Here is a 6,464-nt window from a genome sequence, read left to right on the forward strand (position 1 = left end):
AGCAGAACTTTGGAGAATATTCCCACGGGTAATGCGTGATTTTAATCAAATTACACATTTTATGCAGCTTACCCTTGGGCGACCGCCATCATATGGAAATGTGTACTCGAAGCAAGACCTGGAGTACAACCAGCTCTCAGGACCTCGCTCGGTCACCTTTGCGCTGTGACACAAACATTTCTGTGGGGAGCTTGGCAGACGGTGTCATCCGTGCAACTCTTTGTGAATACGGCTCTGCACATTTTTTTAAAAACTTTTCATGCAAGGCAGTGCTGCAGTTTATATGAGGAGCTGGCCACCATCTTGTAGAATTGGGCCCAGGTGTTCAAATGTGCCATGCCCATCCCTCGAACGTGGAGTCACCAACACTGCACATCAGGGCCCAGATTAATCAAGGTTTTGTGTCGCCCTTGCTCCTCGCAAGGGGATGCAAGGGAGACGTAAAACCTAAATGAGATTTACGCAGCCGTGCAAGGCCATGTCACGTGGCACTGCATGGCTTGATAAATCTGGAGTAACGCAAGGCAGTGCAAATTGCTGCCTGGTTTGCAGCAGGGAGTGTTCCGTGGGTGGATCGTGGGTGTTCCCACGCATCCACCCATGGACTCAGACACATTTGCATACTTACCAACATTGGTAGACCTGGGAATGCGTCAGAATTGTACCCTTCCCCACCAGAGGTGCCACAAGGGGAAATATCTTTATTCCTCCTTGTTTTCTCTTTCTAAGTGCAGGAATCCATCATATAAGTTTAAATACGTCACATTCCTGCCCTCTGTTCTTCACGCAGCTCAGCAAGGTGGCTTCCTGCATTCTGATGCAATAAATATTGATAAATATGGGTCTAGGTTTTGTAAAATATGAGATCTCGGGGTTTTTAGAAAGGCACAGATTGGTGACTGAGACATTGAGCATTAGGAATAATATAATGTTTCTGAATAATTTCAAAACTTGCAATACCGCCCATTTCGAATAATTTATGTATTCAAGAAGCACATGGTGTATCCTAGCTTCCCTCAACATCATCAGTGAAAAGTTCAATGTATTAAGGCAGGTGGGAGTGACAGCACTAACCGCTGAGATAATGGATGTTATTTAGGGGTATTTGCCCCTTGGGACCCCTGGCACTTCCTTTGCGACCCCTGACCTCAGGGGGGCAAGATCAGTGTCTGTTCATTATTATTGTAACAGACGTGGCGCATCATTAGCTGGAATAGGGCTTTCCCTGGCAGCTGAGGTAAGTAAAAAATGCTTTTAACTATATGTTGTGTGTGTGTTCGCAGGTCAGAGTGTGTTTATGTGATTGTGTGCATGTGTGAATGTGTTTGCATGTGAAAGTGAAGGTCAAAGGGCGTGTGATGTCACTTCCGCTACCCCTGGCATGAGATCTTAAATTCCTTACAACATGCTACACATGCTAATATGCTTCCTTCGTCTTTAACCGGCTTAATTTTTTTAAGTAAAAAAGCTAATTCAAATAAAAAATTGACAATTTACCAGGGTATCAGAAAACAGTAAAGTAACTTGGTTGAATGGATAATCTAGAGCAGTGGTTCCCAACCTGTGGTCCGGGGACCCCTGGGGGTCCGCAAAGCCTTCTCAGGGGGTCCGCGACTGCTTAGAAAATAAAAAAATATTAACAAATATTGACAAATTAGGTCCCCAGCTTCCAGTAATGACTCAGGTGAGGGTCTCTGGATTCCAATGATGATTCAGTGGGGGTCCCTGGGTTCCATTAATGTTAAAATGAGGGTCCACATAAATCAAAAGGTTGGGAACCACTGATCTAGAGCAACCTGGAAAACTGCACAGAGACCTTTTTTGTCCTTCCATTTGGACTTGCATTAGCAGTAATCCTGTCAAGTAGTGAGGAGCTGGTGCCTTCTAGGTACAGAGCGCCAAACCTTCCCCAAGAATTCATTAAATGTGTAACTGGGCTGTGAGTCCTGGCTGGGAGACCTGCTCTGCCCTTAATTTGTGATCTACTCTTGAAAACAGTGATCTGGTTAAATACATTTGTTGCGTTCGAATGGCTGCAAGAAAGGTGAATTATACGGTTTAAATAAATACTAAGGGCATATTTATGGGGATTTGGCATAGGGCAGCGCAGCAAGTCATCTTCCTGGCCGCTCTACGGCACAGGGAAAGGGCAGGAATGCACAGTATTAGTGAAATATGGTGCTTCCCTGTCCTTCCCCCTGCGCTGGCACTGTTATGGCAGCCTACCGCCAAGGCAGGCACCCTTGCACCATGGGAAAGGGTGCCTGCGTTGCATGAAGGACTGCTTTTGTGCAGGAAGGGCTACCTTCCTGCACGAAAACAATCCCGAGAGGTGTTTTCCACTTTCTATGTGTGCTGCAAAATACAGCACACATGGAAAGAGGAACAAAGGAGGAGAAATATTCTCCTCGTTTGTAGGAAAGTACCATCTTGCCTGGCATGTTACCCCCATATTTCACTGTATATATGTTGTTTTAGTCTATGTGTCACTGGGACCCTGCCAGACAGGGCCCCAGTGCTCATAAGTATGTGCCCTGTATGTGTTCCCTGTGTGATGCCTAACTGTCTCACTGAGGCTCTGCTAACCAGAACCTCAGTGGTTATGCTCTCTCTGCTTTCCAAATTTGTCACTAACAGGCTAGTGACTAAATTTACCAATTCACATTGGCATACTGGTACACCCATATAATTCCCTAGAATATGGTACTGAGGTACCCAGGGTATTGGGGTTCCAGGAGATCCCTATGGGCTGCAGAATTTCTTTTGCCACCCATAGGGAGCTCTGACAATTCTTACACAGGCCTGCCAGTGCAGCCTGAGTGAAATAACGCCCACGTTATTTCACAGCCATTTACCACTGCACTTAAGTAACTTATAAGTCACCTATATGTCTAACCTTCACCTGGTGAAGGTTGGGTGCAAAGTTACTTAGTGTATGGGCACCCTCGCACTAGCCAAGGTGCCCCCACATCGTTCAGGGCAAATTCTCCGGACTTTGTGAGTGCGGGGACAACATTACACGCGTGCACTGTACATAGGTCACTACTTATGTACAGCGTCACAATGGTAACTCCGAACATGGCCATGTAACATGGCTAAGATCATGGAATTGTCACCCCAATGCCATCCTGGCATTGGTGGGACAATTCCATGATCCCCCGGGTCTCTAGCATAGTACCCGGGTACTGCCAAACTGCCTTTCCGGGGTCTCCACTGCAGCTGCTGCCAACCCCTCAGACAGGTTTCTGCCCTCCTGGGGTCCAGGCAGCCCTGGCCCAGGAAGGCAGAACAAAGGATTTCCTCTGAGAGAGGGTATAACACCCTCTCTCTTTGGAAATAGGTGTGAAGGCTGGGGAGGAGTAGCCTCCCCCAGCCTCTGGAAATGCTTTGATGGGCACAGATGGTGCCCATCTCTGCATAAGCCAGTTTACACCGGTTTAGGGATCCCCCAGCCCTGCTCTGGTGCGAAACTGGACAAAGGAAAGGGGAGTGACCACTCCCCTGACCTGCACCTCCCAGGGGAGGTGCCCAGAGCTCCTCCAGTGTGTCCCAGACCTCTGCCATCTTGGAAACAGAGGTGTCTGTGGCACACTGGACTGCTCTGAGTGGCCAGTGCCAGCAGGTGACGTCAGAGGCTCCTTCTGATAGGCTCTTACCTCTCTTGGTAGCCAATCCCCCTTCCTAGGTAGCCAAACCTCCTTTTCTGACTATTTAGGGTCTCTGCTTTGGGGATCTCACCAGATAACGAATGCAAGAGCTCATCAGAGTTCCTCTGCATCTCCCTCTTCACCTTCTAACAAAGGATCGACCGCTGACTGCTCAGGACGCCTGCAAAACCGCAACAAAGTAGCAAGACGACTACTAGCAACCTTGTATCGCTTCATCCTGACGGCTTTCTCGACTGTTTCCAGGTGGTGCATGCTCTGGGGGTGCCTGCCTCCTCTCTGCACCAGGAGCTCTGAAGAAATCTCCTGTGGGTCGACGGAATCTTCCCCCTGCAACCACAGGCACCAAAAGACTGCATCACTGGTCCTCTGGGTCCCCTCTCAGCACAACGAGCATGGTCCCTGGAACTCAGCAACTCTGTCCAAGTGACTCCCACAGTCCAGTGACTCTTCAGTCCAAGTTTGGTGGAGGTAAGTCCTTGCCTCCCCACGCTAGACTGCATTGCTGGGTACCGCGTGATTTGCAGCTGCTCCGGCTCCTGTGCACTCTTCCAGGATTTCCTTCATGCACAGCCAAGCCTGGGTCCCTGACACTCTAACCTGCAGTGCACAACCTTCTGAGTTGTCCTCCGGTGTCATGGGACTCCCTTTTGTGACTTTGCGTGGCCTCCGGTTCACTCTTCTTCGAAGTGGCTGTTCAGGTACTTCTGCGGGTGCTGCCTGCTTCTGTGAGGGCTCCCCCTCTGTCTTTTTCTCCAAGTGGCGATATCCTGGTCCCTCCTGGGCCACAGCAGCACCCAAAATCCTCTACCGCAACCCTTGCAGCTAGCAAGGCTTGTTTGCGGTCTTTCTGCGTGGGCACACCTCTGCAAGCTTCATCATTACGTAGGACATCCATTCTCCGAAGGGGGAGTTCCTAGTCCTCTTCTTTCCTGCAGAACTCCAAGCTTCTTCCATCCAGTGGCACCTTCCATGCACCCTCAGCTGGCATTTCCTGGACTCCTGCCCTCTCTCGACACTGTCGCGATTATTGGACTTGGTCCCCTTGTCCTACAGGTACTCAGTTCCAGAAATCCACTGTTGTTGCATTGCTGGTGTTTGTTCTTCCTGCAGAATCCCCCTATCATGACTTCTGTGCTCTCTGGGGAACTTAGGTGCACTTTACACCTACCTTTCAGGGTTGTGGGGTGGGCTATTTTTCTAACCCTCACTGTTTTCTTACAATCCCAGCGACCCTCTACAAGCTCACATAGGTTTGGGGTCCATTTGTGGTTTGCATTCCACTTTTGGAGTATGTGGTTTGTGTTGCCCCTATACCTATGTGCTCCTATTGCAATCTATTGTAATTCTACACTGTTTGCATTACTTTTCTTGCTATTACTTACCTACGTTTGGTTTGTGTACATATATCTTGTGTGTATATCTTATCCTCATACAGAGGGTACTCACTGAGATACTTTTGGCATATTGTCATAAAAATAAAGTACCTTTATTTTTAGTACTTCTGTGTATTGTGTTTTCTTATGATATTGTGCATATGACACCAGTGGTATAGTAGGAGCTTTGCATGTCTCCTAGTTCAGCCTAAGCTGCTTTGCCATAGCTACCCTCTATCAGCCTAAGCTGCTAGAAACACCTCTTCTACACTAATAAGGGATAACTGGACCTGGTACAAGGTGTAAGTACCTCTGGTACCCACTACAAGCCAGGCCAGCCTCCTACATCGTTGTCCTCCCCTGGGGAGGCGTAAGGTTATGGCACTTCCACAAGTTTACGTTATTTTGTAAATCTGGAGTAGTGTCAAATGAGAACACCCACCGCAACGCCCATGGAATGCCTCTCTGGCACAGAGTAAGGCAACGCAGTGACTTGCATTGCCCTGCCTTACTCCATATATACGATGCCATTCAAAGGCATGCAAAGTGGCTTTGTGTGGCCTCACAGATATGGGTTTGTAGTGTGTGCCACCCAGTGCTTAATTTGTAAATAAAAACATGCCGGTGCTCAAAGCTCTCCTCTTAAAGGCGCGGCTGCTGAAATTAAATTTGCGAACACAGAATACTGAGGCAGCGTAATCCTGAAGCCATCCCGGGCCTCTTCAATCCATATAAAGCCACTCCCTGCCCCTTCTGCTCACTCTTGCAGCTTTCTGCTTTCTCCCTTTGTGACGATTTTTCGTTTTTCTCTTCCTCCATCTTTCCCATATGTGTCTTATGCTCGCAGTAAATGCTTGAGGCACAAAAATAAGTGCCGGTGCCCCACACCGGAAACAACAAGCACAAATTAAGCACTGGCGCCGCCAGAGCATAAAAAAAAGTTATGATCTGGAGGCGTACGGGGCTCATAAACACGCCCCCAAGAGTAACCAATAGGCACAATAACAGCCCGGAAGACTAAACCATGTTTCGAATCCCAGCTTCTCCCTTTGACCACCTGGATGATTCTGGGCAAATAGCTTCGTCTGCTTGTCCTTCTTTTGTGATATGTACTAAACTGTGTGCTTATAAGTTGGATAAATACACGAAGGAAGAAGTATGCGAATAGTGTAATACTTATAGCCAGTAAGGAGGAAGTATTTTGAAGGTGTTGGTAATTAACCTTCAGGTCGCACCTGGGCCACCATTGATCACATTACCCGCTGGGCGAGGCTTGGCACAGGGAAGAGCTTGGACCTTCTGCACTGGGGTGGAGGTGATGGGAGGGGGCAGGGAAGGGGTTAAACTGAAACTGTCACAACCCCAGGCAAGAGGGTGACTGATGGAAGCAATCTCTGTAATGTGCAGGCCATCATTTGTACCC

This window comes from Pleurodeles waltl, chromosome 5, assembly GCF_031143425.1.
Source record: "Pleurodeles waltl isolate 20211129_DDA chromosome 5, aPleWal1.hap1.20221129, whole genome shotgun sequence".
NCBI classification, from domain to species: Eukaryota; Metazoa; Chordata; class Amphibia; order Caudata; family Salamandridae; genus Pleurodeles; species Pleurodeles waltl.